This window comes from Oncorhynchus gorbuscha, linkage group LG03, assembly GCF_021184085.1.
Source record: "Oncorhynchus gorbuscha isolate QuinsamMale2020 ecotype Even-year linkage group LG03, OgorEven_v1.0, whole genome shotgun sequence".
NCBI classification, from domain to species: domain Eukaryota; kingdom Metazoa; phylum Chordata; class Actinopteri; order Salmoniformes; family Salmonidae; genus Oncorhynchus; species Oncorhynchus gorbuscha.
Genome location: NC_060175.1, coordinates 63,653,582 through 63,681,281, shown reverse-complemented (window position 1 = coordinate 63,681,281; position 27,700 = coordinate 63,653,582). Strand labels below are relative to the sequence as shown.

General features: G+C 42.1%; 39 non-coding genes across 39 annotated transcripts; 19 read left to right on the top strand and 20 right to left on the bottom strand.

The window, feature by feature from the left end:
• Positions 1 to 48: 48 nt before the first annotated feature.
• Positions 49 to 120, top strand: trnag-ucc. Its single transcript has one exon. It is a non-coding gene; the product is annotated as a tRNA-Gly (tRNA).
• A 287-nt stretch (positions 121 to 407) lies between these two features.
• Positions 408 to 479, bottom strand: trnap-agg. The gene has a single exon. It is a non-coding gene; the product is annotated as a tRNA-Pro (tRNA).
• Positions 480 to 1,467: 988 nt separating this feature from the next.
• trnag-ucc lies at positions 1,468 to 1,539 on the top strand. The gene has a single exon. It is a non-coding gene; the product is annotated as a tRNA-Gly (tRNA).
• Positions 1,540 to 1,822: 283 nt separating this feature from the next.
• Positions 1,823 to 1,894, bottom strand: trnap-agg. Its single transcript has one exon. It is a non-coding gene; the product is annotated as a tRNA-Pro (tRNA).
• A 988-nt stretch (positions 1,895 to 2,882) lies between these two features.
• On the top strand, positions 2,883 to 2,954 carry trnag-ucc. The gene has a single exon. It is a non-coding gene; the product is annotated as a tRNA-Gly (tRNA).
• Positions 2,955 to 3,236: 282 nt separating this feature from the next.
• trnap-agg lies at positions 3,237 to 3,308 on the bottom strand. Its single transcript has one exon. It is a non-coding gene; the product is annotated as a tRNA-Pro (tRNA).
• Positions 3,309 to 4,297: 989 nt separating this feature from the next.
• Positions 4,298 to 4,369, top strand: trnag-ucc. The gene has a single exon. It is a non-coding gene; the product is annotated as a tRNA-Gly (tRNA).
• A 287-nt stretch (positions 4,370 to 4,656) lies between these two features.
• Positions 4,657 to 4,728, bottom strand: trnap-agg. Its single transcript has one exon. It is a non-coding gene; the product is annotated as a tRNA-Pro (tRNA).
• Positions 4,729 to 5,717: 989 nt separating this feature from the next.
• trnag-ucc lies at positions 5,718 to 5,789 on the top strand. Its single transcript has one exon. It is a non-coding gene; the product is annotated as a tRNA-Gly (tRNA).
• A 287-nt stretch (positions 5,790 to 6,076) lies between these two features.
• trnap-agg lies at positions 6,077 to 6,148 on the bottom strand. Its single transcript has one exon. It is a non-coding gene; the product is annotated as a tRNA-Pro (tRNA).
• Positions 6,149 to 7,137: 989 nt separating this feature from the next.
• trnag-ucc lies at positions 7,138 to 7,209 on the top strand. Its single transcript has one exon. It is a non-coding gene; the product is annotated as a tRNA-Gly (tRNA).
• Positions 7,210 to 7,496: 287 nt separating this feature from the next.
• Positions 7,497 to 7,568, bottom strand: trnap-agg. Its single transcript has one exon. It is a non-coding gene; the product is annotated as a tRNA-Pro (tRNA).
• A 989-nt stretch (positions 7,569 to 8,557) lies between these two features.
• trnag-ucc lies at positions 8,558 to 8,629 on the top strand. The gene has a single exon. It is a non-coding gene; the product is annotated as a tRNA-Gly (tRNA).
• A 287-nt stretch (positions 8,630 to 8,916) lies between these two features.
• Positions 8,917 to 8,988, bottom strand: trnap-agg. Its single transcript has one exon. It is a non-coding gene; the product is annotated as a tRNA-Pro (tRNA).
• A 989-nt stretch (positions 8,989 to 9,977) lies between these two features.
• Positions 9,978 to 10,049, top strand: trnag-ucc. Its single transcript has one exon. It is a non-coding gene; the product is annotated as a tRNA-Gly (tRNA).
• Positions 10,050 to 10,336: 287 nt separating this feature from the next.
• trnap-agg lies at positions 10,337 to 10,408 on the bottom strand. Its single transcript has one exon. It is a non-coding gene; the product is annotated as a tRNA-Pro (tRNA).
• A 988-nt stretch (positions 10,409 to 11,396) lies between these two features.
• On the top strand, positions 11,397 to 11,468 carry trnag-ucc. Its single transcript has one exon. It is a non-coding gene; the product is annotated as a tRNA-Gly (tRNA).
• A 287-nt stretch (positions 11,469 to 11,755) lies between these two features.
• Positions 11,756 to 11,827, bottom strand: trnap-agg. Its single transcript has one exon. It is a non-coding gene; the product is annotated as a tRNA-Pro (tRNA).
• A 988-nt stretch (positions 11,828 to 12,815) lies between these two features.
• On the top strand, positions 12,816 to 12,887 carry trnag-ucc. The gene has a single exon. It is a non-coding gene; the product is annotated as a tRNA-Gly (tRNA).
• Positions 12,888 to 13,169: 282 nt separating this feature from the next.
• On the bottom strand, positions 13,170 to 13,241 carry trnap-agg. Its single transcript has one exon. It is a non-coding gene; the product is annotated as a tRNA-Pro (tRNA).
• A 989-nt stretch (positions 13,242 to 14,230) lies between these two features.
• On the top strand, positions 14,231 to 14,302 carry trnag-ucc. The gene has a single exon. It is a non-coding gene; the product is annotated as a tRNA-Gly (tRNA).
• A 287-nt stretch (positions 14,303 to 14,589) lies between these two features.
• On the bottom strand, positions 14,590 to 14,663 carry trnap-agg. Its single transcript has one exon. It is a non-coding gene; the product is annotated as a tRNA-Pro (tRNA).
• A 987-nt stretch (positions 14,664 to 15,650) lies between these two features.
• Positions 15,651 to 15,722, top strand: trnag-ucc. The gene has a single exon. It is a non-coding gene; the product is annotated as a tRNA-Gly (tRNA).
• Positions 15,723 to 16,009: 287 nt separating this feature from the next.
• On the bottom strand, positions 16,010 to 16,081 carry trnap-agg. The gene has a single exon. It is a non-coding gene; the product is annotated as a tRNA-Pro (tRNA).
• Positions 16,082 to 17,070: 989 nt separating this feature from the next.
• trnag-ucc lies at positions 17,071 to 17,142 on the top strand. The gene has a single exon. It is a non-coding gene; the product is annotated as a tRNA-Gly (tRNA).
• Positions 17,143 to 17,429: 287 nt separating this feature from the next.
• On the bottom strand, positions 17,430 to 17,501 carry trnap-agg. Its single transcript has one exon. It is a non-coding gene; the product is annotated as a tRNA-Pro (tRNA).
• A 989-nt stretch (positions 17,502 to 18,490) lies between these two features.
• trnag-ucc lies at positions 18,491 to 18,562 on the top strand. The gene has a single exon. It is a non-coding gene; the product is annotated as a tRNA-Gly (tRNA).
• A 285-nt stretch (positions 18,563 to 18,847) lies between these two features.
• Positions 18,848 to 18,919, bottom strand: trnap-agg. The gene has a single exon. It is a non-coding gene; the product is annotated as a tRNA-Pro (tRNA).
• A 989-nt stretch (positions 18,920 to 19,908) lies between these two features.
• On the top strand, positions 19,909 to 19,980 carry trnag-ucc. The gene has a single exon. It is a non-coding gene; the product is annotated as a tRNA-Gly (tRNA).
• A 287-nt stretch (positions 19,981 to 20,267) lies between these two features.
• trnap-agg lies at positions 20,268 to 20,339 on the bottom strand. Its single transcript has one exon. It is a non-coding gene; the product is annotated as a tRNA-Pro (tRNA).
• Positions 20,340 to 21,328: 989 nt separating this feature from the next.
• Positions 21,329 to 21,400, top strand: trnag-ucc. Its single transcript has one exon. It is a non-coding gene; the product is annotated as a tRNA-Gly (tRNA).
• A 282-nt stretch (positions 21,401 to 21,682) lies between these two features.
• On the bottom strand, positions 21,683 to 21,754 carry trnap-agg. Its single transcript has one exon. It is a non-coding gene; the product is annotated as a tRNA-Pro (tRNA).
• A 989-nt stretch (positions 21,755 to 22,743) lies between these two features.
• On the top strand, positions 22,744 to 22,815 carry trnag-ucc. The gene has a single exon. It is a non-coding gene; the product is annotated as a tRNA-Gly (tRNA).
• A 287-nt stretch (positions 22,816 to 23,102) lies between these two features.
• trnap-agg lies at positions 23,103 to 23,174 on the bottom strand. The gene has a single exon. It is a non-coding gene; the product is annotated as a tRNA-Pro (tRNA).
• Positions 23,175 to 24,162: 988 nt separating this feature from the next.
• On the top strand, positions 24,163 to 24,234 carry trnag-ucc. Its single transcript has one exon. It is a non-coding gene; the product is annotated as a tRNA-Gly (tRNA).
• Positions 24,235 to 24,517: 283 nt separating this feature from the next.
• On the bottom strand, positions 24,518 to 24,589 carry trnap-agg. The gene has a single exon. It is a non-coding gene; the product is annotated as a tRNA-Pro (tRNA).
• A 1,335-nt stretch (positions 24,590 to 25,924) lies between these two features.
• Positions 25,925 to 25,996, bottom strand: trnap-agg. Its single transcript has one exon. It is a non-coding gene; the product is annotated as a tRNA-Pro (tRNA).
• A 989-nt stretch (positions 25,997 to 26,985) lies between these two features.
• Positions 26,986 to 27,057, top strand: trnag-ucc. Its single transcript has one exon. It is a non-coding gene; the product is annotated as a tRNA-Gly (tRNA).
• A 283-nt stretch (positions 27,058 to 27,340) lies between these two features.
• On the bottom strand, positions 27,341 to 27,412 carry trnap-agg. Its single transcript has one exon. It is a non-coding gene; the product is annotated as a tRNA-Pro (tRNA).
• Positions 27,413 to 27,700: the final 288 nt, after the last annotated feature.

Genomic DNA, 27,700 nt, shown 5'->3' with positions numbered 1-27,700 from the left:
GGTCAAGATATGAGTCGATGTCTCCATGTTGCTAATGACTAGCACATAGCATTGGTGGTATAGTGGTGAGCATAGCTGCCTTCCAAGCAGTTGACCTGGGTTCGATTCCCGGCCAATGCAGAGCATGAAAAATTCACTAGTTTTAGGCCCTGGATGTCATTTCAAGTGTATTACATTTGAATCATTATCGTTGTTCGTGGCAGTTAGAATTGCTCCTACATTCTTCAGTTTATCTAAAATAATAAATGTTGTGCGACGTTGAACCAACAAGTGCATATCAAAATAGATTTGCAGTCCATCGCCAAAACCATTCAGCCATCCTTGTCCTGCGCCCAAGAGGTGATAGTTGGCATTCCGACCATTGGTCAAAGATCTGCCTGTCTGAGCTTGTTCAAGGATCTGCAAAAGGGCTCATCCGGGATTTGAACCCGGGACCTCTCGCACCCTAAGCGAGAATCATACCCCTAGACCAACGAGCCTTATGTCCAAAGTGTTTTTCTTTCTTTCTGCAGCAATGTCAGTGAAGATATCGATTGACGTGTCCACGGTGCTTGGAACGATTGAACATCATGTGAGTGTTTTGTGCTTTACTTGTGAGCATGACAGTCTTCCAAACTCTTGACCATGGTTCAGTTCAAATCTTCTGTAGTTCATCTGCTGTGTCTTTCACATTCTGTCTTCTTCAGTCGCGACTGCTAACTGATGACGAGTTTTTATAAATGAATATAGTGCAAAATGAGATCAAATCGTTTTTTAAGGAGAGATGAAAAAATAAGACTTCAAAAAGAATGGAACTCGTTTATTTTGAGTCAAATGACGCAAAGGTACGTGAATCAAAGTAAATTAATGTTGAAAATACCCATTCAAATAGATCAGTGTTCAACGAGAGAGATTGAGACTCAGCGTTTCCGTCTCCATCCTCCACAACTGCTTATGTTACCCCTCCATATCTGCAGTGAAAGATGGTGGACCGAGATCGTTTTTGTCAAACTACGAGACATACCTATAATCGGTCTTCTCACTAAAACATCTCTAGCTTCCGAACCGTTTGACCTGCAATTTCGTATGACCACTCTCTGGAAAGGGGAGAGCCTCACGAACACGGTGGTATTCTCGATTTTTCTCTACATACCCCACAAGTGTCAGGAGACTCCTCTGAAGTCAGAACAGTCTATGTGCCAACTTCTGTTTGTAGAATCCAAAATCTTTGGGCTTCAAAGTAATGTGACCCCACTTGTCGCAATGTTCTCCGTTTTGCCCTACGTTCCCCACAAGTGTCACGGCCTAATTTGAAGGTAACCTGTACTGATTAAAATGATAGATGTTTTAACCAGGGACCTCTCGCAACCTAAGCAATAATCATACACCTAAACCAACGATCCTTTTGGTCAAAGAATGATCAATTTCCACAAAAATGACGGTCAAGATATGAGTCGATGTCTCCATGTTGCTAATGACTAGCACATAGCATTGGTGGTATAGTGGTGAGCATAGCTGCCTTCCAAGCAGTTGACCTGGGTTTGATTCCCGGCCAATGCAGAGCATGAAAATTCACTAGTTTTAGGCCCTGGATGTCATTTCAAGTGTATTACATTTGAATCATTATCGTTGTTCGTGGCAGTTAGAATTGCTCCTACATTCTTCAGTTTATCTAAAATAATAAATGTTGTGCGTTGAACCAACAAGTGCATATCAAAATAGATTTGCAGTCCATCGCCAAAACCATTCAGCCATCCTTGTCCTGCGCCCAAGATGTGATAGTTGGCATTCCGACCATTGGTCAAAGATCTGCCTGTCTGAGCTTGTTCAAGGATCTGCAAAAGGGCTCATCCGGGATTTGAACCCGGGACCTCTCGCACCCTAAGCGAGAATCATACCCCTAGACCAACGAGCCTTATGTCCAAAGTGTTTTTCTTTCTTTCTGCAGCAATGTCAGTGAAGATATCGATTGACGTGTCCACGGTGCTTGGAACGATTGAACATCATGTGAGTGTTTTGTGCTTTACTTGTGAGCATGACAGTCTTCCAAACTCTTGACCATGGTTCAGTTCAAATCTTCTGTAGTTCATCTGCTGTGTCTTTCACATTCTGTCTTCTTCAGTCGCGACTGCTAACTGATGACGAGTTTTTATAAATGAATATAGTGCAAAATGAGATCAAATCGTTTTTTAAGGAGAGATGAAAAAATAAGACTTCAAAAAGAATGGAACTCGTTTATTTTGAGTCAAATGACGCAAAGGTACGTGAATCAAAGTAAATTAATGTTGAAAATACCCATTCAAATAGATCAGTGTTCAACGAGAGAGATTGAGACTCAGCGTTTCCGTCTCCATCCTCCACAACTGCTTATGTTACCCCTCCATATCTGCAGTGAAAGATGGTGGACCGAGATCGTTTTTTGTCAAACTACGAGACATACCTATAATCGGTCTTCTCACTAAAACATCTCTAGCTTCCGAACCGTTTGACCTGCAATTTCGTATGACCACTCTCTGGAAAGGGGAGAGCCTCACGAACACGGTGGTATTCTCGATTTTTCTCTACATACCCCACAAGTGTCAGGAGACTCCTCTGAAGTCAGAACAGTCTATGTGCCAACTTCTGTTTGTAGAATCCAAAATCTTTGGGCTTCAAAGTAATGTGACCCCACTTGTCGCAATGTTCTCCGTTTTGCCCTACGTTCCCCACAAGTGTCACGGCCTAATTTGAAGGTAACCTGTACTGATTAAAATGATAGATGTTTTAACCAGGGACCTCTCGCAACCTAAGCAATAATCATACACCTAAACCAACGATCCTTTTGGTCAAAGAATGATCAATTTCCACAAAAATGACGTCAAGATATGAGTCGATGTCTCCATGTTGCTAATGACTAGCACATAGCATTGGTGGTATAGTGGTGAGCATAGCTGCCTTCCAAGCAGTTGACCTGGGTTTGATTCCCGGCCAATGCAGAGCATGAAAAATTCACTAGTTTTAGGCCCTGGATGTCATTTCAAGTGTATTACATTTGAATCATTATCGTTGTTCGTGGCAGTTAGAATTGCTCCTACATTCTTCAGTTTATCTAAAATAATAAATGTTGACGTTGAACCAACAAGTGCATATCAAAATAGATTTGCAGTCCATCGCCAAAACCATTCAGCCATCCTTGTCCTGCGCCCAAGATGTGATAGTTGGCATTCCGACCATTGGTCAAAGATCTGCCTGTCTGAGCTTGTTCAAGGATCTGCAAAGGGCTCATCCGGGATTTGAACCCGGGACCTCTCGCACCCTAAGCGAGAATCATACCCCTAGACCAACGAGCCTTATGTCCAAAGTGTTTTTCTTTCTTTCTGCAGCAATGTCAGTGAAGATATCGATTGACGTGTCCACGGTGCTTGGAACGATTGAACATCATGTGAGTGTTTTGTGCTTTACTTGTGAGCATGACAGTCTTCCAAACTCTTGACCATGGTTCAGTTCAAATCTTCTGTAGTTCATCTGCTGTGTCTTTCACATTCTGTCTTCTTCAGTCGCGACTGCTAACTGATGACGAGTTTTTATAAATGAATATAGTGCAAAATGAGATCAAATCGTTTTTTAAGGAGAGATGAAAAAATAAGACTTCAAAAAGAATGGAACTCGTTTATTTTGAGTCAAATGACGCAAAGGTACGTGAATCAAAGTAAATTAATGTTGAAAATACCCATTCAAATAGATCAGTGTTCAACGAGAGAGATTGAGACTCAGCGTTTCCGTCTCCATCCTCCACAACTGCTTATGTTACCCCTCCATATCTGCAGTGAAAGATGGTGGACCGAGATCGTTTTTTGTCAAACTACGAGACATACCTATAATCGGTCTTCTCACTAAAACATCTCTAGCTTCCGAACCGTTTGACCTGCAATTTCGTATGACCACTCTCTGGAAAGGGGAGAGCCTCACGAACACGGTGGTATTCTCGATTTTTCTCTACATACCCCACAAGTGTCAGGAGACTCCTCTGAAGTCAGAACAGTCTATGTGCCAACTTCTGTTTGTAGAATCCAAAATCTTTGGGCTTCAAAGTAATGTGACCCCACTTGTCGCAATGTTCTCCGTTTTGCCCTACGTTCCCCACAAGTGTCACGGCCTAATTTGAAGGTAACCTGTACTGATTAAAATGATAGATGTTTTAACCAGGGACCTCTCGCAACCTAAGCAATAATCATACACCTAAACCAACGATCCTTTTGGTCAAAGAATGATCAATTTCCACAAAAATGACGGTCAAGATATGAGTCGATGTCTCCATGTTGCTAATGACTAGCACATAGCATTGGTGGTATAGTGGTGAGCATAGCTGCCTTCCAAGCAGTTGACCTGGGTTCGATTCCCGGCCAATGCAGAGCATGAAAAATTCACTAGTTTTAGGCCCTGGATGTCATTTCAAGTGTATTACATTTGAATCATTATCGTTGTTCGTGGCAGTTAGAATTGCTCCTACATTCTTCAGTTTATCTAAAATAATAAATGTTGTGCGACGTTGAACCAACAAGTGCATATCAAAATAGATTTGCAGTCCATCGCCAAAACCATTCAGCCATCCTTGTCCTGCGCCCAAGAGGTGATAGTTGGCATTCCGACCATTGGTCAAAGATCTGCCTGTCTGAGCTTGTTCAAGGATCTGCAAAAGGGCTCATCCGGGATTTGAACCCGGGACCTCTCGCACCCTAAGCGAGAATCATACCCCTAGACCAACGAGCCTTATGTCCAAAGTGTTTTTCTTTCTTTCTGCAGCAATGTCAGTGAAGATATCGATTGACGTGTCCACGGTGCTTGGAACGATTGAACATCATGTGAGTGTTTTGTGCTTTACTTGTGAGCATGACAGTCTTCCAAACTCTTGACCATGGTTCAGTTCAAATCTTCTGTAGTTCATCTGCTGTGTCTTTCACATTCTGTCTTCTTCAGTCGCGACTGCTAACTGATGACGAGTTTTTATAAATGAATATAGTGCAAAATGAGATCAAATCGTTTTTTAAGGAGAGATGAAAAAATAAGACTTCAAAAAGAATGGAACTCGTTTATTTTGAGTCAAATGACGCAAAGGTACGTGAATCAAAGTAAATTAATGTTGAAAATACCCATTCAAATAGATCAGTGTTCAACGAGAGAGATTGAGACTCAGCGTTTCCGTCTCCATCCTCCACAACTGCTTATGTTACCCCTCCATATCTGCAGTGAAAGATGGTGGACCGAGATCGTTTTTTGTCAAACTACGAGACATACCTATAATCGGTCTTCTCACTAAAACATCTCTAGCTTCCGAACCGTTTGACCTGCAATTTCGTATGACCACTCTCTGGAAAGGGGAGAGCCTCACGAACACGGTGGTATTCTCGATTTTTCTCTACATACCCCACAAGTGTCAGGAGACTCCTCTGAAGTCAGAACAGTCTATGTGCCAACTTCTGTTTGTAGAATCCAAAATCTTTGGGCTTCAAAGTAATGTGACCCCACTTGTCGCAATGTTCTCCGTTTTGCCCTACGTTCCCCACAAGTGTCACGGCCTAATTTGAAGGTAACCTGTACTGATTAAAATGATAGATGTTTTAACCAGGGACCTCTCGCAACCTAAGCAATAATCATACACCTAAACCAACGATCCTTTTGGTCAAAGAATGATCAATTTCCACAAAAATGACGGTCAAGATATGAGTCGATGTCTCCATGTTGCTAATGACTAGCACATAGCATTGGTGGTATAGTGGTGAGCATAGCTGCCTTCCAAGCAGTTGACCTGGGTTTGATTCCCGGCCAATGCAGAGCATGAAAAATTCACTAGTTTTAGGCCCTGGATGTCATTTCAAGTGTATTACATTTGAATCATTATCGTTGTTCGTGGCAGTTAGAATTGCTCCTACATTCTTCAGTTTATCTAAATTAATAAATGTTGTGCTACGTTGAACCAACAAGTGCATATCAAAATAGATTTGCAGTCCATCGCCAAAACCATTCAGCCATCCTTGTCCTGCGCCCAAGATGTGATAGTTGGCATTCCGACCATTGGTCAAAGATCTGCCTGTCTGAGCTTGTTCAAGGATCTGCAAAAGGGCTCATCCGGGATTTGAACCCGGGACCTCTCGCACCCTAAGCGAGAATCATACCCCTAGACCAACGAGCCTTATGTCCAAAGTGTTTTTCTTTCTTTCTGCAGCAATGTCAGTGAAGATATCGATTGACGTGTCCACGGTGCTTGGAACGATTGAACATCATGTGAGTGTTTTGTGCTTTACTTGTGAGCATGACAGTCTTCCAAACTCTTGACCATGGTTCAGTTCAAATCTTCTGTAGTTCATCTGCTGTGTCTTTCACATTCTGTCTTCTTCAGTCGCGACTGCTAACTGATGACGAGTTTTTATAAATGAATATAGTGCAAAATGAGATCAAATCGTTTTTTAAGGAGAGATGAAAAAATAAGACTTCAAAAAGAATGGAACTCGTTTATTTTGAGTCAAATGACGCAAAGGTACGTGAATCAAAGTAAATTAATGTTGAAAATACCCATTCAAATAGATCAGTGTTCAACGAGAGAGATTGAGACTCAGCGTTTCCGTCTCCATCCTCCACAACTGCTTATGTTACCCCTCCATATCTGCAGTGAAAGATGGTGGACCGAGATCGTTTTTTGTCAAACTACGAGACATACCTATAATCGGTCTTCTCACTAAAACATCTCTAGCTTCCGAACCGTTTGACCTGCAATTTCGTATGACCACTCTCTGGAAAGGGGAGAGCCTCACGAACACGGTGGTATTCTCGATTTTTCTCTACATACCCCACAAGTGTCAGGAGACTCCTCTGAAGTCAGAACAGTCTATGTGCCAACTTCTGTTTGTAGAATCCAAAATCTTTGGGCTTCAAAGTAATGTGACCCCACTTGTCGCAATGTTCTCCGTTTTGCCCTACGTTCCCCACAAGTGTCACGGCCTAATTTGAAGGTAACCTGTACTGATTAAAATGATAGATGTTTTAACCAGGGACCTCTCGCAACCTAAGCAATAATCATACACCTAAACCAACGATCCTTTTGGTCAAAGAATGATCAATTTCCACAAAAATGACGGTCAAGATATGAGTCGATGTCTCCATGTTGCTAATGACTAGCACATAGCATTGGTGGTATAGTGGTGAGCATAGCTGCCTTCCAAGCAGTTGACCTGGGTTCGATTCCCGGCCAATGCAGAGCATGAAAAATTCACTAGTTTTAGGCCCTGGATGTCATTTCAAGTGTATTACATTTGAATCATTATCGTTGTTCGTGGCAGTTAGAATTGCTCCTACATTCTTCAGTTTATCTAAATTAATAAATGTTGTGCTACGTTGAACCAACAAGTGCATATCAAAATAGATTTGCAGTCCATCGCCAAAACCATTCAGCCATCCTTGTCCTGCGCCCAAGATGTGATAGTTGGCATTCCGACCATTGGTCAAAGATCTGCCTGTCTGAGCTTGTTCAAGGATCTGCAAAAGGGCTCATCCGGGATTTGAACCCGGGACCTCTCGCACCCTAAGCGAGAATCATACCCCTAGACCAACGAGCCTTATGTCCAAAGTGTTTTTCTTTCTTTCTGCAGCAATGTCAGTGAAGATATCGATTGACGTGTCCACGGTGCTTGGAACGATTGAACATCATGTGAGTGTTTTGTGCTTTACTTGTGAGCATGACAGTCTTCCAAACTCTTGACCATGGTTCAGTTCAAATCTTCTGTAGTTCATCTGCTGTGTCTTTCACATTCTGTCTTCTTCAGTCGCGACTGCTAACTGATGACGAGTTTTTATAAATGAATATAGTGCAAAATGAGATCAAATCGTTTTTTAAGGAGAGATGAAAAAATAAGACTTCAAAAAGAATGGAACTCGTTTATTTTGAGTCAAATGACGCAAAGGTACGTGAATCAAAGTAAATTAATGTTGAAAATACCCATTCAAATAGATCAGTGTTCAACGAGAGAGATTGAGACTCAGCGTTTCCGTCTCCATCCTCCACAACTGCTTATGTTACCCCTCCATATCTGCAGTGAAAGATGGTGGACCGAGATCGTTTTTTGTCAAACTACGAGACATACCTATAATCGGTCTTCTCACTAAAACATCTCTAGCTTCCGAACCGTTTGACCTGCAATTTCGTATGACCACTCTCTGGAAAGGGGAGAGCCTCACGAACACGGTGGTATTCTCGATTTTTCTCTACATACCCCACAAGTGTCAGGAGACTCCTCTGAAGTCAGAACAGTCTATGTGCCAACTTCTGTTTGTAGAATCCAAAATCTTTGGGCTTCAAAGTAATGTGACCCCACTTGTCGCAATGTTCTCCGTTTTGCCCTACGTTCCCCACAAGTGTCACGGCCTAATTTGAAGGTAACCTGTACTGATTAAAATGATAGATGTTTTAACCAGGGACCTCTCGCAACCTAAGCAATAATCATACACCTAAACCAACGATCCTTTTGGTCAAAGAATGATCAATTTCCACAAAAATGACGGTCAAGATATGAGTCGATGTCTCCATGTTGCTAATGACTAGCACATAGCATTGGTGGTATAGTGGTGAGCATAGCTGCCTTCCAAGCAGTTGACCTGGGTTCGATTCCCGGCCAATGCAGAGCATGAAAAATTCACTAGTTTTAGGCCCTGGATGTCATTTCAAGTGTATTACATTTGAATCATTATCGTTGTTCGTGGCAGTTAGAATTGCTCCTACATTCTTCAGTTTATCTAAAATAATAAATGTTGTGCGACGTTGAACCAACAAGTGCATATCAAAATAGATTTGCAGTCCATCGCCAAAACCATTCAGCCATCCTTGTCCTGCGCCCAAGATGTGATAGTTGGCATTCCGACCATTGGTCAAAGATCTGCCTGTCTGAGCTTGTTCAAGGATCTGCAAAAGGGCTCATCCGGGATTTGAACCCGGGACCTCTCGCACCCTAAGCGAGAATCATACCCCTAGACCAACGAGCCTTATGTCCAAAGTGTTTTTCTTTCTTTCTGCAGCAATGTCAGTGAAGATATCGATTGACGTGTCCACGGTGCTTGGAACGATTGAACATCATGTGAGTGTTTTGTGCTTTACTTGTGAGCATGACAGTCTTCCAAACTCTTGACCATGGTTCAGTTCAAATCTTCTGTAGTTCATCTGCTGTGTCTTTCACATTCTGTCTTCTTCAGTCGCGACTGCTAACTGATGACGAGTTTTTATAAATGAATATAGTGCAAAATGAGATCAAATCGTTTTTTAAGGAGAGATGAAAAAATAAGACTTCAAAAAGAATGGAACTCGTTTATTTTGAGTCAAATGACGCAAAGGTACGTGAATCAAAGTAAATTAATGTTGAAAATACCCATTCAAATAGATCAGTGTTCAACGAGAGAGATTGAGACTCAGCGTTTCCGTCTCCATCCTCCACAACTGCTTATGTTACCCCTCCATATCTGCAGTGAAAGATGGTGGACCGAGATCGTTTTTTGTCAAACTACGAGACATACCTATAATCGGTCTTCTCACTAAAACATCTCTAGCTTCCGAACCGTTTGACCTGCAATTTCGTATGACCACTCTCTGGAAAGGGGAGAGCCTCACGAACACGGTGGTATTCTCGATTTTTCTCTACATACCCCACAAGTGTCAGGAGACTCCTCTGAAGTCAGAACAGTCTATGTGCCAACTTCTGTTTGTAGAATCCAAAATCTTTGGGCTTCAAAGTAATGTGACCCCACTTGTCGCAATGTTCTCCGTTTTGCCCTACGTTCCCCACAAGTGTCACGGCCTAATTTGAAGGTAACCTGTACTGATTAAAATGATAGATGTTTTAACCAGGGACCTCTCGCAACCTAAGCAATAATCATACACCTAAACCAACGATCCTTTTGGTCAAAGAATGATCAATTTCCACAAAAATGACGGTCAAGATATGAGTCGATGTCTCCATGTTGCTAATGACTAGCACATAGCATTGGTGGTATAGTGGTGAGCATAGCTGCCTTCCAAGCAGTTGACCTGGGTTCGATTCCCGGCCAATGCAGAGCATGAAAAATTCACTAGTTTTAGGCCCTGGATGTCATTTCAAGTGTATTACATTTGAATCATTATCGTTGTTCGTGGCAGTTAGAATTGCTCCTACATTCTTCAGTTTATCTAAATTAATAAATGTTGTGCTACGTTGAACCAACAAGTGCATATCAAAATAGATTTGCAGTCCATCGCCAAAACCATTCAGCCATCCTTGTCCTGCGCCCAAGATGTGATAGTTGGCATTCCGACCATTGGTCAAAGATCTGCCTGTCTGAGCTTGTTCAAGGATCTGCAAAAGGGCTCATCCGGGATTTGAACCCGGGACCTCTCGCACCCTAAGCGAGAATCATACCCCTAGACCAACGAGCCTTATGTCCAAAGTGTTTTTCTTTCTTTCTGCAGCAATGTCAGTGAAGATATCGATTGACGTGTCCACGGTGCTTGGAACGATTGAACATCATGTGAGTGTTTTGTGCTTTACTTGTGAGCATGACAGTCTTCCAAACTCTTGACCATGGTTCAGTTCAAATCTTCTGTAGTTCATCTGCTGTGTCTTTCACATTCTGTCTTCTTCAGTCGCGACTGCTAACTGATGACGAGTTTTTATAAATGAATATAGTGCAAAATGAGATCAAATCGTTTTTTAAGGAGAGATGAAAAAATAAGACTTCAAAAAGAATGGAACTCGTTTATTTTGAGTCAAATGACGCAAAGGTACGTGAATCAAAGTAAATTAATGTTGAAAATACCCATTCAAATAGATCAGTGTTCAACGAGAGAGATTGAGACTCAGCGTTTCCGTCTCCATCCTCCACAACTGCTTATGTTACCCCTCCATATCTGCAGTGAAAGATGGTGGACCGAGATCGTTTTTGTCAAACTACGAGACATACCTATAATCGGTCTTCTCACTAAAACATCTCTAGCTTCCGAACCGTTTGACCTGCAATTTCGTATGACCACTCTCTGGAAAGGGGAGAGCCTCACGAACACGGTGGTATTCTCGATTTTTCTCTACATACCCCACAAGTGTCAGGAGACTCCTCTGAAGTCAGAACAGTCTATGTGCCAACTTCTGTTTGTAGAATCCAAAATCTTTGGGCTTCAAAGTAATGTGACCCCACTTGTCGCAATGTTCTCCGTTTTGCCCTACGTTCCCCACAAGTGTCACGGCCTAATTTGAAGGTAACCTGTACTGATTAAAATGATAGATGTTTTAACCAGGGACCTCTCGCAACCTAAGCAATAATCATACACCTAAACCAACGATCCTTTTGGTCAAAGAATGATCAATTTCCACAAAAATGACGGTCAAGATATGAGTCGATGTCTCCATGTTGCTAATGACTAGCACATAGCATTGGTGGTATAGTGGTGAGCATAGCTGCCTTCCAAGCAGTTGACCTGGGTTTGATTCCCGGCCAATGCAGAGCATGAAAAATTCACTAGTTTTAGGCCCTGGATGTCATTTCAAGTGTATTACATTTGAATCATTATCGTTGTTCGTGGCAGTTAGAATTGCTCCTACATTCTTCAGTTTATCTAAATTAATAAATGTTGTGCTACGTTGAACCAACAAGTGCATATCAAAATAGATTTGCAGTCCATCGCCAAAACCATTCAGCCATCCTTGTCCTGCGCCCAAGATGTGATAGTTGGCATTCCGACCATTGGTCAAAGATCTGCCTGTCTGAGCTTGTTCAAGGATCTGCAAAAGGGCTCATCCGGGATTTGAACCCGGGACCTCTCGCACCCTAAGCGAGAATCATACCCCTAGACCAACGAGCCTTATGTCCAAAGTGTTTTTCTTTCTTTCTGCAGCAATGTCAGTGAAGATATCGATTGACGTGTCCACGGTGCTTGGAACGATTGAACATCATGTGAGTGTTTTGTGCTTTACTTGTGAGCATGACAGTCTTCCAAACTCTTGACCATGGTTCAGTTCAAATCTTCTGTAGTTCATCTGCTGTGTCTTTCACATTCTGTCTTCTTCAGTCGCGACTGCTAACTGATGACGAGTTTTTATAAATGAATATAGTGCAAAATGAGATCAAATCGTTTTTTAAGGAGAGATGAAAAAATAAGACTTCAAAAAGAATGGAACTCGTTTATTTTGAGTCAAATGACGCAAAGGTACGTGAATCAAAGTAAATTAATGTTGAAAATACCCATTCAAATAGATCAGTGTTCAACGAGAGAGATTGAGACTCAGCGTTTCCGTCTCCATCCTCCACAACTGCTTATGTTACCCCTCCATATCTGCAGTGAAAGATGGTGGACCGAGATCGTTTTTGTCAAACTACGAGACATACCTATAATCGGTCTTCTCACTAAAACATCTCTAGCTTCCGAACCGTTTGACCTGCAATTTCGTATGACCACTCTCTGGAAAGGGGAGAGCCTCACGAACACGGTGGTATTCTCGATTTTTCTCTACATACCCCACAAGTGTCAGGAGACTCCTCTGAAGTCAGAACAGTCTATGTGCCAACTTCTGTTTGTAGAATCCAAAATCTTTGGGCTTCAAAGTAATGTGACCCCACTTGTCGCAATGTTCTCCGTTTTGCCCTACGTTCCCCACAAGTGTCACGGCCTAATTTGAAGGTAACCTGTACTGATTAAAATGATAGATGTTTTAACCAGGGACCTCTCGCAACCTAAGCAATAATCATACACCTAAACCAACGATCCTTTTGGTCAAAGAATGATCAATTTCCACAAAAATGACGGTCAAGATATGAGTCGATGTCTCCATGTTGCTAATGACTAGCACATAGCATTGGTGGTATAGTGGTGAGCATAGCTGCCTTCCAAGCAGTTGACCTGGGTTCGATTCCCGGCCAATGCAGAGCATGAAAAATTCACTAGTTTTAGGCCCTGGATGTCATTTCAAGTGTATTACATTTGAATCATTATCGTTGTTCGTGGCAGTTAGAATTGCTCCTACATTCTTCAGTTTATCTAAAATAATAAATGTTGACGTTGAACCAACAAGTGCATATCAAAATAGATTTGCAGTCCATCGCCAAAACCATTCAGCCATCCTTGTCCTGCGCCCAAGATGTGATAGTTGGCATTCCGACCATTGGTCAAAGATCTGCCTGTCTGAGCTTGTTCAAGGATCTGCAAAGGGCTCATCCGGGATTTGAACCCGGGACCTCTCGCACCCTAAGCGAGAATCATACCCCTAGACCAACGAGCCTTATGTCCAAAGTGTTTTTCTTTCTTTCTGCAGCAATGTCAGTGAAGATATCGATTGACGTGTCCACGGTGCTTGGAACGATTGAACATCATGTGAGTGTTTTGTGCTTTACTTGTGAGCATGACAGTCTTCCAAACTCTTGACCATGGTTCAGTTCAAATCTTCTGTAGTTCATCTGCTGTGTCTTTCACATTCTGTCTTCTTCAGTCGCGACTGCTAACTGATGACGAGTTTTTATAAATGAATATAGTGCAAAATGAGATCAAATCGTTTTTTAAGGAGAGATGAAAAAATAAGACTTCAAAAAGAATGGAACTCGTTTATTTTGAGTCAAATGACGCAAAGGTACGTGAATCAAAGTAAATTAATGTTGAAAATACCCATTCAAATAGATCAGTGTTCAACGAGAGAGATTGAGACTCAGCGTTTCCGTCTCCATCCTCCACAACTGCTTATGTTACCCCTCCATATCTGCAGTGAAAGATGGTGGACCGAGATCGTTTTTTGTCAAACTACGAGACATACCTATAATCGGTCTTCTCACTAAAACATCTCTAGCTTCCGAACCGTTTGACCTGCAATTTCGTATGACCACTCTCTGGAAAGGGGAGAGCCTCACGAACACGGTGGTATTCTCGATTTTTCTCTACATACCCCACAAGTGTCAGGAGACTCCTCTGAAGTCAGAACAGTCTATGTGCCAACTTCTGTTTGTAGAATCCAAAATCTTTGGGCTTCAAAGTAATGTGACCCCACTTGTCGCAATGTTCTCCGTTTTGCCCTACGTTCCCCACAAGTGTCACGGCCTAATTTGAAGGTAACCTGTACTGATTAAAATGATAGATGTTTTAACCAGGGACCTCTCGCAACCTAAGCAATAATCATACACCTAAACCAACGATCCTTTTGGTCAAAGAATGATCAATTTCCACAAAAATGACGGTCAAGATATGAGTCGATGTCTCCATGTTGCTAATGACTAGCACATAGCATTGGTGGTATAGTGGTGAGCATAGCTGCCTTCCAAGCAGTTGACCTGGGTTCGATTCCCGGCCAATGCAGAGCATGAAAAATTCACTAGTTTTAGGCCCTGGATGTCATTTCAAGTGTATTACATTTGAATCATTATCGTTGTTCGTGGCAGTTAGAATTGCTCCTACATTCTTCAGTTTATCTAAAATAATAAATGTTGTGCGACGTTGAACCAACAAGTGCATATCAAAATAGATTTGCAGTCCATCGCCAAAACCATTCAGCCATCCTTGTCCTGCGCCCAAGAGGTGATAGTTGGCATTCCGACCATTGGTCAAAGATCTGCCTGTCTGAGCTTGTTCAAGGATCTGCAAAAGGGCTCATCCGGGATTTGAACCCGGGACCTCTCTCGCACCCTAAGCGAGAATCATACCCCTAGACCAACGAGCCTTATGTCCAAAGTGTTTTTCTTTCTTTCTGCAGCAATGTCAGTGAAGATATCGATTGACGTGTCCACGGTGCTTGGAACGATTGAACATCATGTGAGTGTTTTGTGCTTTACTTGTGAGCATGACAGTCTTCCAAACTCTTGACCATGGTTCAGTTCAAATCTTCTGTAGTTCATCTGCTGTGTCTTTCACATTCTGTCTTCTTCAGTCGCGACTGCTAACTGATGACGAGTTTTTATAAATGAATATAGTGCAAAATGAGATCAAATCGTTTTTTAAGGAGAGATGAAAAATAAGACTTCAAAAAGAATGGAACTCGTTTATTTTGAGTCAAATGACGCAAAGGTACGTGAATCAAAGTAAATTAATGTTGAAAATACCCATTCAAATAGATCAGTGTTCAACGAGAGAGATTGAGACTCAGCGTTTCCGTCTCCATCCTCCACAACTGCTTATGTTACCCCTCCATATCTGCAGTGAAAGATGGTGGACCGAGATCGTTTTTTGTCAAACTACGAGACATACCTATAATCGGTCTTCTCACTAAAACATCTCTAGCTTCCGAACCGTTTGACCTGCAATTTCGTATGACCACTCTCTGGAAAGGGGAGAGCCTCACGAACACGGTGGTATTCTCGATTTTTCTCTACATACCCCACAAGTGTCAGGAGACTCCTCTGAAGTCAGAACAGTCTATGTGCCAACTTCTGTTTGTAGAATCCAAAATCTTTGGGCTTCAAAGTAATGTGACCCCACTTGTCGCAATGTTCTCCGTTTTGCCCTACGTTCCCCACAAGTGTCACGGCCTAATTTGAAGGTAACCTGTACTGATTAAAATGATAGATGTTTTAACCAGGGACCTCTCGCAACCTAAGCAATAATCATACACCTAAACCAACGATCCTTTTGGTCAAAGAATGATCAATTTCCACAAAAATGACGGTCAAGATATGAGTCGATGTCTCCATGTTGCTAATGACAACTAATAGCATTGGTGGTATAGTGGTGAGCATAGCTGCCTTCCAAGCAGTTGACCTGGGTTCGATTCCCGGCCAATGCAGAGCATGAAAAATTCACTAGTTTTAGGCCCTGGATGTCATTTCAAGTGTATTACATTTGAATCATTATCGTTGTTCGTGGCAGTTAGAATTGCTCCTACATTCTTCAGTTTATCTAAAATAATAAATGTTGTGCGACGTTGAACCAACAAGTGCATATCAAAATAGATTTGCAGTCCATCGCCAAAACCATTCAGCCATCCTTGTCCTGCGCCCAAGATGTGATAGTTGGCATTCCGACCATTGGTCAAAGATCTGCCTGTCTGAGCTTGTTCAAGGATCTGCAAAAGGGCTCATCCGGGATTTGAACCCGGGACCTCTCGCACCCTAAGCGAGAATCATACCCCTAGACCAACGAGCCTTATGTCCAAAGTGTTTTTCTTTCTTTCTGCAGCAATGTCAGTGAAGATATCGATTGACGTGTCCACGGTGCTTGGAACGATTGAACATCATGTGAGTGTTTTGTGCTTTACTTGTGAGCATGACAGTCTTCCAAACTCTTGACCATGGTTCAGTTCAAATCTTCTGTAGTTCATCTGCTGTGTCTTTCACATTCTGTCTTCTTCAGTCGCGACTGCTAACTGATGACGAGTTTTTATAAATGAATATAGTGCAAAATGAGATCAAATCGTTTTTTAAGGAGAGATGAAAAAATAAGACTTCAAAAAGAATGGAACTCGTTTATTTTGAGTCAAATGACGCAAAGGTACGTGAATCAAAGTAAATTAATGTTGAAAATACCCATTCAAATAGATCAGTGTTCAACGAGAGAGATTGAGACTCAGCGTTTCCGTCTCCATCCTCCACAACTGCTTATGTTACCCCTCCATATCTGCAGTGAAAGATGGTGGACCGAGATCGTTTTTTGTCAAACTACGAGACATACCTATAATCGGTCTTCTCACTAAAACATCTCTAGCTTCCGAACCGTTTGACCTGCAATTTCGTATGACCACTCTCTGGAAAGGGGAGAGCCTCACGAACACGGTGGTATTCTCGATTTTTCTCTACATACCCCACAAGTGTCAGGAGACTCCTCTGAAGTCAGAACAGTCTATGTGCCAACTTCTGTTTGTAGAATCCAAAATCTTTGGGCTTCAAAGTAATGTGACCCCACTTGTCGCAATGTTCTCCGTTTTGCCCTACGTTCCCCACAAGTGTCACGGCCTAATTTGAAGGTAACCTGTACTGATTAAAATGATAGATGTTTTAACCAGGGACCTCTCGCAACCTAAGCAATAATCATACACCTAAACCAACGATCCTTTTGGTCAAAGAATGATCAATTTCCACAAAAATGACGGTCAAGATATGAGTCGATGTCTCCATGTTGCTAATGACTAGCACATAGCATTGGTGGTATAGTGGTGAGCATAGCTGCCTTCCAAGCAGTTGACCTGGGTTCGATTCCCGGCCAATGCAGAGCATGAAAAATTCACTAGTTTTAGGCCCTGGATGTCATTTCAAGTGTATTACATTTGAATCATTATCGTTGTTCGTGGCAGTTAGAATTGCTCCTACATTCTTCAGTTTATCTAAAATAATAAATGTTGTGCGACGTTGAACCAACAAGTGCATATCAAAATAGATTTGCAGTCCATCGCCAAAACCATTCAGCCATCCTTGTCCTGCGCCCAAGATGTGATAGTTGGCATTCCGACCATTGGTCAAAGATCTGCCTGTCTGAGCTTGTTCAAGGATCTGCAAAAGGGCTCATCCGGGATTTGAACCCGGGACCTCTCGCACCCTAAGCGAGAATCATACCCCTAGACCAACGAGCCTTATGTCCAAAGTGTTTTTCTTTCTTTCTGCAGCAATGTCAGTGAAGATATCGATTGACGTGTCCACGGTGCTTGGAACGATTGAACATCATGTGAGTGTTTTGTGCTTTACTTGTGAGCATGACAGTCTTCCAAACTCTTGACCATGGTTCAGTTCAAATCTTCTGTAGTTCATCTGCTGTGTCTTTCACATTCTGTCTTCTTCAGTCGCGACTGCTAACTGATGACGAGTTTTTATAAATGAATATAGTGCAAAATGAGATCAAATCGTTTTTTAAGGAGAGATGAAAAAATAAGACTTCAAAAAGAATGGAACTCGTTTATTTTGAGTCAAATGACGCAAAGGTACGTGAATCAAAGTAAATTAATGTTGAAAATACCCATTCAAATAGATCAGTGTTCAACGAGAGAGATTGAGACTCAGCGTTTCCGTCTCCATCCTCCACAACTGCTTATGTTACCCCTCCATATCTGCAGTGAAAGATGGTGGACCGAGATCGTTTTTTGTCAAACTACGAGACATACCTATAATCGGTCTTCTCACTAAAACATCTCTAGCTTCCGAACCGTTTGACCTGCAATTTCGTATGACCACTCTCTGGAAAGGGGAGAGCCTCACGAACACGGTGGTATTCTCGATTTTTCTCTACATACCCCACAAGTGTCAGGAGACTCCTCTGAAGTCAGAACAGTCTATGTGCCAACTTCTGTTTGTAGAATCCAAAATCTTTGGGCTTCAAAGTAATGTGACCCCACTTGTCGCAATGTTCTCCGTTTTGCCCTACGTTCCCCACAAGTGTCACGGCCTAATTTGAAGGTAACCTGTACTGATTAAAATGATAGATGTTTTAACCAGGGACCTCTCGCAACCTAAGCAATAATCATACACCTAAACCAACGATCCTTTTGGTCAAAGAATGATCAATTTCCACAAAAATGACGGTCAAGATATGAGTCGATGTCTCCATGTTGCTAATGACTAGCACATAGCATTGGTGGTATAGTGGTGAGCATAGCTGCCTTCCAAGCAGTTGACCTGGGTTCGATTCCCGGCCAATGCAGAGCATGAAAAATTCACTAGTTTTAGGCCCTGGATGTCATTTCAAGTGTATTACATTTGAATCATTATCGTTGTTCGTGGCAGTTAGAATTGCTCCTATTCTTCAGTTTATCTAAAATAATAAATGTTGTGCGACGTTGAACCAACAAGTGCATATCAAAATAGATTTGCAGTCCATCGCCAAAACCATTCAGCCATCCTTGTCCTGCGCCCAAGATGTGATAGTTGGCATTCCGACCATTGGTCAAAGATCTGCCTGTCTGAGCTTGTTCAAGGATCTGCAAAAGGGCTCATCCGGGATTTGAACCCGGGACCTCTCGCACCCTAAGCGAGAATCATACCCCTAGACCAACGAGCCTTATGTCCAAAGTGTTTTTCTTTCTTTCTGCAGCAATGTCAGTGAAGATATCGATTGACGTGTCCACGGTGCTTGGAACGATTGAACATCATGTGAGTGTTTTGTGCTTTACTTGTGAGCATGACAGTCTTCCAAACTCTTGACCATGGTTCAGTTCAAATCTTCTGTAGTTCATCTGCTGTGTCTTTCACATTCTGTCTTCTTCAGTCGCGACTGCTAACTGATGACGAGTTTTTATAAATGAATATAGTGCAAAATGAGATCAAATCGTTTTTTAAGGAGAGATGAAAAAATAAGACTTCAAAAAGAATGGAACTCGTTTATTTTGAGTCAAATGACGCAAAGGTACGTGAATCAAAGTAAATTAATGTTGAAAATACCCATTCAAATAGATCAGTGTTCAACGAGAGAGATTGAGACTCAGCGTTTCCGTCTCCATCCTCCACAACTGCTTATGTTACCCCTCCATATCTGCAGTGAAAGATGGTGGACCGAGATCGTTTTTTGTCAAACTACGAGACATACCTATAATCGGTCTTCTCACTAAAACATCTCTAGCTTCCGAACCGTTTGACCTGCAATTTCGTATGACCACTCTCTGGAAAGGGGAGAGCCTCACGAACACGGTGGTATTCTCGATTTTTCTCTACATACCCCACAAGTGTCAGGAGACTCCTCTGAAGTCAGAACAGTCTATGTGCCAACTTCTGTTTGTAGAATCCAAAATCTTTGGGCTTCAAAGTAATGTGACCCCACTTGTCGCAATGTTCTCCGTTTTGCCCTACGTTCCCCACAAGTGTCACGGCCTAATTTGAAGGTAACCTGTACTGATTAAAATGATAGATGTTTTAACCAGGGACCTCTCGCAACCTAAGCAATAATCATACACCTAAACCAACGATCCTTTTGGTCAAAGAATGATCAATTTCCACAAAAATGACGGTCAAGATATGAGTCGATGTCTCCATGTTGCTAATGACTAGCACATAGCATTGGTGGTATAGTGGTGAGCATAGCTGCCTTCCAAGCAGTTGACCTGGGTTCGATTCCCGGCCAATGCAGAGCATGAAAAATTCACTAGTTTTAGGCCCTGGATGTCATTTCAAGTGTATTACATTTGAATCATTATCGTTGTTCGTGGCAGTTAGAATTGCTCCTACATTCTTCAGTTTATCTAAAATAATAAATGTTGTGCGACGTTGAACCAACAAGTGCATATCAAAATAGATTTGCAGTCCATCGCCAAAACCATTCAGCCATCCTTGTCCTGCGCCCAAGAGGTGATAGTTGGCATTCCGACCATTGGTCAAAGATCTGCCTGTCTGAGCTTGTTCAAGGATCTGCAAAAGGGCTCATCCGGGATTTGAACCCGGGACCTCTCGCACCCTAAGCGAGAATCATACCCCTAGACCAACGAGCCTTATGTCCAAAGTGTTTTTCTTTCTTTCTGCAGCAATGTCAGTGAAGATATCGATTGACGTGTCCACGGTGCTTGGAACGATTGAACATCATGTGAGTGTTTTGTGCTTTACTTGTGAGCATGACAGTCTTCCAAACTCTTGACCATGGTTCAGTTCAAATCTTCTGTAGTTCATCTGCTGTGTCTTTCACATTCTGTCTTCTTCAGTCGCGACTGCTAACTGATGACGAGTTTTTATAAATGAATATAGTGCAAAATGAGATCAAATCGTTTTTTAAGGAGAGATGAAAAAATAAGACTTCAAAAAGAATGGAACTCGTTTATTTTGAGTCAAATGACGCAAAGGTACGTGAATCAAAGTAAATTAATGTTGAAAATACCCATTCAAATAGATCAGTGTTCAACGAGAGAGATTGAGACTCAGCGTTTCCGTCTCCATCCTCCACAACTGCTTATGTTACCCCTCCATATCTGCAGTGAAAGATGGTGGACCGAGATCGTTTTTTGTCAAACTACGAGACATACCTATAATCGGTCTTCTCACTAAAACATCTCTAGCTTCCGAACCGTTTGACCTGCAATTTCGTATGACCACTCTCTGGAAAGGGGAGAGCCTCACGAACACGGTGGTATTCTCGATTTTTCTCTACATACCCCACAAGTGTCAGGAGACTCCTCTGAAGTCAGAACAGTCTATGTGCCAACTTCTGTTTGTAGAATCCAAAATCTTTGGGCTTCAAAGTAATGTGACCCCACTTGTCGCAATGTTCTCCGTTTTGCCCTACGTTCCCCACAAGTGTCACGGCCTAATTTGAAGGTAACCTGTACTGATTAAAATGATAGATGTTTTAACCAGGGACCTCTCGCAACCTAAGCAATAATCATACACCTAAACCAACGATCCTTTTGGTCAAAGAATGATCAATTTCCACAAAAATGACGGTCAAGATATGAGTCGATGTCTCCATGTTGCTAATGACTAGCACATAGCATTGGTGGTATAGTGGTGAGCATAGCTGCCTTCCAAGCAGTTGACCTGGGTTCGATTCCCGGCCAATGCAGAGCATGAAAAATTCACTAGTTTTAGGCCCTGGATGTCATTTCAAGTGTATTACATTTGAATCATTATCGTTGTTCGTGGCAGTTAGAATTGCTCCTACATTCTTCAGTTTATCTAAAATAATAAATGTTGACGTTGAACCAACAAGTGCATATCAAAATAGATTTGCAGTCCATCGCCAAAACCATTCAGCCATCCTTGTCCTGCGCCCAAGATGTGATAGTTGGCATTCCGACCATTGGTCAAAGATCTGCCTGTCTGAGCTTGTTCAAGGATCTGCAAAGGGCTCATCCGGGATTTGAACCCGGGACCTCTCGCACCCTAAGCGAGAATCATACCCCTAGACCAACGAGCCTTATGTCCAAAGTGTTTTTCTTTCTTTCTGCAGCAATGTCAGTGAAGATATCGATTGACGTGTCCACGGTGCTTGGAACGATTGAACATCATGTGAGTGTTTTGTGCTTTACTTGTGAGCATGACAGTCTTCCAAACTCTTGACCATGGTTCAGTTCAAATCTTCTGTAGTTCATCTGCTGTGTCTTTCACATTCTGTCTTCTTCAGTCGCGACTGCTAACTGATGACGAGTTTTTATAAATGAATATAGTGCAAAATGAGATCAAATCGTTTTTTAAGGAGAGATGAAAAAATAAGACTTCAAAAAGAATGGAACTCGTTTATTTTGAGTCAAATGACGCAAAGGTACGTGAATCAAAGTAAATTAATGTTGAAAATACCCATTCAAATAGATCAGTGTTCAACGAGAGAGATTGAGACTCAGCGTTTCCGTCTCCATCCTCCACAACTGCTTATGTTACCCCTCCATATCTGCAGTGAAAGATGGTGGACCGAGATCGTTTTTTGTCAAACTACGAGACATACCTATAATCGGTCTTCTCACTAAAACATCTCTAGCTTCCGAACCGTTTGACCTGCAATTTCGTATGACCACTCTCTGGAAAGGGGAGAGCCTCACGAACACGGTGGTATTCTCGATTTTTCTCTACATACCCCACAAGTGTCAGGAGACTCCTCTGAAGTCAGAACAGTCTATGTGCCAACTTCTGTTTGTAGAATCCAAAATCTTTGGGCTTCAAAGTAATGTGACCCCACTTGTCGCAATGTTCTCCGTTTTGCCCTACGTTCCCCACAAGTGTCACGGCCTAATTTGAAGGTAACCTGTACTGATTAAAATGATAGATGTTTTAACCAGGGACCTCTCGCAACCTAAGCAATAATCATACACCTAAACCAACGATCCTTTTGGTCAAAGAATGATCAATTTCCACAAAAATGACGGTCAAGATATGAGTCGATGTCTCCATGTTGCTAATGACTAGCACATAGCATTGGTGGTATAGTGGTGAGCATAGCTGCCTTCCAAGCAGTTGACCTGGGTTCGATTCCCGGCCAATGCAGAGCATGAAAAATTCACTAGTTTTAGGCCCTGGATGTCATTTCAAGTGTATTACATTTGAATCATTATCGTTGTTCGTGGCAGTTAGAATTGCTCCTACATTCTTCAGTTTATCTAAATTAATAAATGTTGTGCTACGTTGAACCAACAAGTGCATATCAAAATAGATTTGCAGTCCATCGCCAAAACCATTCAGCCATCCTTGTCCTGCGCCCAAGATGTGATAGTTGGCATTCCGACCATTGGTCAAAGATCTGCCTGTCTGAGCTTGTTCAAGGATCTGCAAAAGGGCTCATCCGGGATTTGAACCCGGGACCTCTCGCACCCTAAGCGAGAATCATACCCCTAGACCAACGAGCCTTATGTCCAAAGTGTTTTTCTTTCTTTCTGCAGCAATGTCAGTGAAGATATCGATTGACGTGTCCACGGTGCTTGGAACGATTGAACATCATGTGAGTGTTTTGTGCTTTACTTGTGAGCATGACAGTCTTCCAAACTCTTGACCATGGTTCAGTTCAAATCTTCTGTAGTTCATCTGCTGTGTCTTTCACATTCTGTCTTCTTCAGTCGCGACTGCTAACTGATGACGAGTTTTTATAAATGAATATAGTGCAAAATGAGATCAAATCGTTTTTTAAGGAGAGATGAAAAAATAAGACTTCAAAAAGAATGGAACTCGTTTATTTTGAGTCAAATGACGCAAAGGTACGTGAATCAAAGTAAATTAATGTTGAAAATACCCATTCAAATAGATCAGTGTTCAACGAGAGAGATTGAGACTCAGCGTTTCCGTCTCCATCCTCCACAACTGCTTATGTTACCCCTCCATATCTGCAGTGAAAGATGGTGGACCGAGATCGTTTTTGTCAAACTACGAGACATACCTATAATCGGTCTTCTCACTAAAACATCTCTAGCTTCCGAACCGTTTGACCTGCAATTTCGTATGACCACTCTCTGGAAAGGGGAGAGCCTCACGAACACGGTGGTATTCTCGATTTTTCTCTACATACCCCACAAGTGTCAGGAGACTCCTCTGAAGTCAGAACAGTCTATGTGCCAACTTCTGTTTGTAGAATCCAAAATCTTTGGGCTTCAAAGTAATGTGACCCCACTTGTCGCAATGTTCTCCGTTTTGCCCTACGTTCCCCACAAGTGTCACGGCCTAATTTGAAGGTAACCTGTACTGATTAAAATGATAGATGTTTTAACCAGGGACCTCTCGCAACCTAAGCAATAATCATACACCTAAACCAACGATCCTTTTGGTCAAAGAATGATCAATTTCCACAAAAATGACGGTCAAGATATGAGTCGATGTCTCCATGTTGCTAATGACTAGCACATAGCATTGGTGGTATAGTGGTGAGCATAGCTGCCTTCCAAGCAGTTGACCTGGGTTCGATTCCCGGCCAATGCAGAGCATGAAAAATTCACTAGTTTTAGGCCCTGGATGTCATTTCAAGTGTATTACATTTGAATCATTATCGTTGTTCGTGGCAGTTAGAATTGCTCCTACATTCTTCAGTTTATCTAAAATAATAAATGTTGACGTTGAACCAACAAGTGCATATCAAAATAGATTTGCAGTCCATCGCCAAAACCATTCAGCCATCCTTGTCCTGCGCCCAAGATGTGATAGTTGGCATTCCGACCATTGGTCAAAGATCTGCCTGTCTGAGCTTGTTCAAGGATCTGCAAAAGGGCTCATCCGGGATTTGAACCCGGGACCTCTCGCACCCTAAGCGAGAATCATACCCCTAGACCAACGAGCCTTATGTCCAAAGTGTTTTTCTTTCTTTCTGCAGCAATGTCAGTGAAGATATCGATTGACGTGTCCACGGTGCTTGGAACGATTGAACATCATGTGAGTGTTTTGTGCTTTACTTGTGAGCATGACAGTCTTCCAAACTCTTGACCATGGTTCAGTTCAAATCTTCTGTAGTTCATCTGCTGTGTCTTTCACATTCTGTCTTCTTCAGTCGCGACTGCTAACTGATGACGAGTTTTTATAAATGAATATAGTGCAAAATGAGATCAAATCGTTTTTTAAGGAGAGATGAAAAAATAAGACTTCAAAAAGAATGGAACTCGTTTATTTTGAGTCAAATGACGCAAAGGTACGTGAATCAAAGTAAATTAATGTTGAAAATACCCATTCAAATAGATCAGTGTTCAACGAGAGAGATTGAGACTCAGCGTTTCCGTCTCCATCCTCCACAACTGCTTATGTTACCCCTCCATATCTGCAGTGAAAGATGGTGGACCGAGATCGTTTTTTGTCAAACTATGAGACATACCTATAATCGGTCTTCTCACTAAAACATCTCTAGCTTCCGAACCGTTTGACCTGCAATTTCGTATGACCACTCTCTGGAAAGGGGAGAGCCTCACGAACACGGTGGTATTCTCGATTTTTCTCTACATACCCCACAAGTGTCAGGAGACTCCTCTGAAGTCAGAACAGTCTATGTGCCAACTTCTGTTTGTAGAATCCAAAATCTTTGGGCTTCAAAGTAATGTGACCCCACTTGTCGCAATGTTCTCCGTTTTGCCCTACGTTCCCCACAAGTGTCACGGCCTAATTTGAAGGTAACCTGTACTGATTAAAATGATAGATGTTTTAACCAGGGACCTCTCGCAACCTAAGCAATAATCATACACCTAAACCAACGATCCTTTTGGTCAAAGAATGATCAATTTCCACAAAAATGACGGTCAAGATATGAGTCGATGTCTCCATGTTGCTAATGACTAGCACATAGTGGTGAGCATAGCTGCCTTCATAGCAGTTGAAGCCTGGGTTCGATTCCCGGCCAATGCAGAGCATGAAAAATTCACTAGTTTTAGGCCCTGGATGTCATTTCAAGTGTATTACATTTGAATCATTATCGTTGTTCGTGGCAGTTAGAATTGCTCCTACATTCTTCAGTTTATCTAAAATAATAAATGTTGTGCGACGTTGAACCAACAAGTGCATATCAAAATAGATTTGCAGTCCATCGCCAAAACCATTCAGCCATCCTTGTCCTGCGCCCAAGATGTGATAGTTGGCATTCCGACCATTGGTCAAAGATCTGCCTGTCTGAGCTTGTTCAAGGATCTGCAAAGGGCTCATCCGGGATTTGAACCCGGGACCTCTCGCACCCTAAGCGAGAATCATACCCCTAGACCAACGAGCCTTATGTCCAAAGTGTTTTTCTTTCTTTCTGCAGCAATGTCAGTGAAGATATCGATTGACGTGTCCACGGTGCTTGGAACGATTGAACATCATGTGAGTGTTTTGTGCTTTACTTGTGAGCATGACAGTCTTCCAAACTCTTGACCATGGTTCAGTTCAAATCTTCTGTAGTTCATCTGCTGTGTCTTTCACATTCTGTCTTCTTCAGTCGCGACTGCTAACTGATGACGAGTTTTTATAAATGAATATAGTGCAAAATGAGATCAAATCGTTTTTTAAGGAGAGATGAAAAAATAAGACTTCAAAAAGAATGGAACTCGTTTATTTTGAGTCAAATGACGCAAAGGTACGTGAATCAAAGTAAATTAATGTTGAAAATACCCATTCAAATAGATCAGTGTTCAACGAGAGAGATTGAGACTCAGCGTTTCCGTCTCCATCCTCCACAACTGCTTATGTTACCCCTCCATATCTGCAGTGAAAGATGGTGGACCGAGATCGTTTTTTGTCAAACTACGAGACATACCTATAATCGGTCTTCTCACTAAAACATCTCTAGCTTCCGAACCGTTTGACCTGCAATTTCGTATGACCACTCTCTGGAAAGGGGAGAGCCTCACGAACACGGTGGTATTCTCGATTTTTCTCTACATACCCCACAAGTGTCAGGAGACTCCTCTGAAGTCAGAACAGTCTATGTGCCAACTTCTGTTTGTAGAATCCAAAATCTTTGGGCTTCAAAGTAATGTGACCCCACTTGTCGCAATGTTCTCCGTTTTGCCCTACGTTCCCCACAAGTGTCACGGCCTAATTTGAAGGTAACCTGTACTGATTAAAATGATAGATGTTTTAACCAGGGACCTCTCGCAACCTAAGCAATAATCATACACCTAAACCAACGATCCTTTTGGTCAAAGAATGATCAATTTCCACAAAAATGACGGTCAAGATATGAGTCGATGTCTCCATGTTGCTAATGACTAGCACATAGCATTGGTGGTATAGTGGTGAGCATAGCTGCCTTCCAAGCAGTTGACCTGGGTTCGATTCCCGGCCAATGCAGAGCATGAAAAATTCACTAGTTTTAGGCCCTGGATGTCATTTCAAGTGTATTACATTTGAATCATTATCGTTGTTCGTGGCAGTTAGAATTGCTCCTACATTCTTCAGTTTATCTAAAATAATAAATGTTGACGTTGAACCAACAAGTGCATATCAAAATAGATTTGCAGTCCATCGCCAAAACCATTCAGCCATCCTTGTCCTGCGCCCAAGATGTGATAGTTGGCATTCCGACCATTGGTCAAAGATCTGCCTGTCTGAGCTTGTTCAAGGATCTGCAAAAGGGCTCATCCGGGATTTGAACCCGGGACCTCTCGCACCCTAAGCGAGAATCATACCCCTAGACCAACGAGCCTTATGTCCAAAGTGTTTTTCTTTCTTTCTGCAGCAATGTCAGTGAAGATATCGATTGACGTGTCCACGGTGCTTGGAACGATTGAACATCATGTGAGTGTTTTGTGCTTTACTTGTGAGCATGACAGTCTTCCAAACTCTTGACCATGGTTCAGTTCAAATCTTCTGTAGTTCATCTGCTGTGTCTTTCACATTCTGTCTTCTTCAGTCGCGACTGCTAACTGATGACGAGTTTTTATAAATGAATATAGTGCAAAATGAGATCAAATCGTTTTTAAGGAGATTAAGA